Source organism: Acanthisitta chloris, unplaced genomic scaffold (assembly GCF_000695815.1).
Source record: "Acanthisitta chloris isolate BGI_N310 unplaced genomic scaffold, ASM69581v1 scaffold28047, whole genome shotgun sequence".
Lineage (NCBI taxonomy): Eukaryota > Metazoa > Chordata > Aves > Passeriformes > Acanthisittidae > Acanthisitta > Acanthisitta chloris.
In genome coordinates this window covers 66,248-68,918 of record NW_008685127.1, presented here as the reverse complement: position 1 = coordinate 68,918, position 2,671 = coordinate 66,248, and the positions used below count along the sequence as shown (strand labels likewise).

The window sequence follows — 2,671 nt, the reverse complement described above, 5'->3', positions numbered from 1 at the left end:
GGGAAAAAGGACAGCCAGATCTTCAGTAGGAAATCAGATTTAGAACCTGACAAAGTCCTACAAAGAATCATAGAATCAACCAGGTTGGAAGAGACCTCAAAGATTATTGAGTCCAACCCTAAAAGGAGACTCAGCAAAGCACCTCAGAATCCCCTCAAAGTCATTGATTGATAAGGAAAGAACAATCTTTGATGCCATTCTGTTCTCCCCAGGTTGTTTAAAGGTTCATACAGATGTGTGGTGATGGATTCTGAATGCAGAATTTGGTGCTTTTCACAAACTGTGCTGAAACCAACTCATTTCACATCAGCTGTTTACAGGATGTGGGGCAGTAATGATACAAAAAACTTTGCTGACCCTGAATAAGGATTATCTTTCCAGTCTTTCCCCCTGTGTTTTCTTAAAGTCTTAACTACAGCATTATCCTTAAAGTTAGAGTTTGTGCTGTGACAGGTTCCAGGTTGTTGTGCTGGGAAACTGAGTGTGACACAGTGCTAGGACACCTGATCAATGCTGACCTTTTAGGGCAACTAGTGCTGCTGTCAGTGAGTTTCAGTGCTGGTACCATGCAAGCTGTAAACAAGTTAGTTGATGAAGCACAAATGCATCTTACATAACTGAGTTATTTATATTATTCAGGAAAAATCAGCATACATATTTATATATATATAAATTTTGCTTTAGAGAGTGCTTACATCTTGGGAGTTTGTGTGATAGCTCAAATGCTGCCACAGTGCTGTGTAATTTGGTGCCATCCCAAAGAGAAATTAGAAAACTGCTTTTCTGCTTTTGGGACAATAATTTGTTCTTTCTGGGCTTCCTACTTAGATTGGAATGATATGGTGTTCGTGTTGTTTCCCTAAACCAGACTAAAGTGATGGTGTATTTCCTACACTGTAAGGCTCAACCTGCCTCGTCCTCCTCTTTTTCTCTTCCTGCCATACAAAGTTCTTTCTTAGTTATGGCAAACTTTAATGAATGTGCTAATTGAAGGCCACAAAACTGGTGCATGTGTGCCGGTTAACCTTTCCTTTGCTTGGATAGCAGTGAAATTACTGCCAGGGAGAGAGGTGCATTATGTGCAGCATGATGCATAATTATGGAAACATATGTTAAACACAACTATTGAGAAGGGAGTACTAAAATCATTAATATTCATACAGCGAGTAAAATCTTATCAGTCTAGGCATAATCTGTCACAGTGACTTTGCTGTAACAAAGGAAATAATCCCACACTGTATTTGTTAGCTATCACAGTGTTGAGCAACTTGCTAAGTGTATTAAATAAATATAGTTTCTACTCTTAAGAATGGATTCCCCCCCCCTCCAAAGCAATTCTTTCCAGATTTACAGCTCATGCTACTGGAGCAACTCCTCTTCTCCAAAACCTTTTTGCCCTTTGAGGTACTCTAAAAGCACAAGTCTGGAGCTGTCTCATTTCCTGCTCGGGTCACCCTTGGTGAGGAGCGAGCTCTCTGCACAGCTGCACAAAGCACTCCAGCCAGTGTGCCTTACTTTACTTACTGCCTTATCAAGTCATTATCCTTTGTTGGCTTTACTGAGTCTGCAGTAAATCCTGTGAGGTTCCTCTTCATGAAATGGTAGGTTGGGTTAGTGTGCTCATTGCTATCACTCTCTCACTGATTCTCTCAGCTCACCTGCACTGACACTCCATCATTTTTCTCCTGCTCTGACAGGTAAAGCCAGCACTTTACTTATTTTTCTTTATGCATTTGAGGAGGGAGAATTTTCAGCCCTGGCATTTGCTTCTGGACCCACTGAACTCCCTGTTCTCTCTGGGTCAGTAGTGGTCTGTGCAACTAAACATCACCTTTCAGTGTTTGCTTTCTCTTGTTCTCAGCACTTGCTGCAGGTGCTCTTTATTCCCTGTCACACTGTGTCAATCTTTGGCACTCAGTGCTTTGTTAATTGTATTATTTTTCAGGATGTTATCTTGACCTCTAACACCATAAAAGGAGAAGGGAGAAAAGCCAGTGGCTTTGAGGAAATAAAGATCCTGCCCTGATACGTGATCTCAACCACATTATCTTGTACTTGGTGGCAAGCATGCTGTACCTGTGTCAGGCTTGCTTGGAGATGTTTTATGGAGCCATCAGATTTGTAAGAAAATGTCAGATTTTCCTGGAAGCATCCTTAAAAATAGCAGAACCAGGACCAGAGTGCTTCCAGGGAACTTTCCTCAAAGTGAAGGGTTTGTCTTGGGTTCCACCCCTGTCTGCTGGGACAAAGGTCTGGTGTGTGTTCTCACCACACCCACTGAGTGTCCTCCTTAGCTCAGGAGGAAGGTGTGGTGGTTTGCTGATCTGCACTGACCACACCGTGACTGAAAAGCTGGAGCTAGGTACATGTCACTTAATTTTTTAGCATAATCAGGTGCAAGTGATGAACTCTGGACCATTGTGTTAGGTGTATGTGATCAAAAGTCAGGTCAGCTCTGAAGAGACATAACCTAAGCCTGCTGTGGCAGCAGCTCACACTTGCCTCCTGTGAGGCTCCTCTTAGTTCCACGGCAGATTCCTTTTCCCTCCTGCTTTCCTCTATCTTTGTTTTTTTCATGCTTTGTCCCTTACTTGCAGCAGAGAGTTCTGCCTTCCTTTGTCCTAACCCTGCTTCCATACTTTCTTGGGCATACAGGAGACTCTGAAATTCT

The 2,671-nt window shown here is 42.5% G+C and overlaps 1 protein-coding gene across 1 annotated transcript in view; it reads left to right on the top strand.

The window, feature by feature from the left end:
• TNRC6C (trinucleotide repeat containing 6C) overlaps nucleotides 1-2,671 on the top strand; it is a 42,840-nt gene that overhangs the window by 19,172 nt on the left and 20,997 nt on the right. The gene's annotated exons all lie outside the window — the stretch shown is intronic.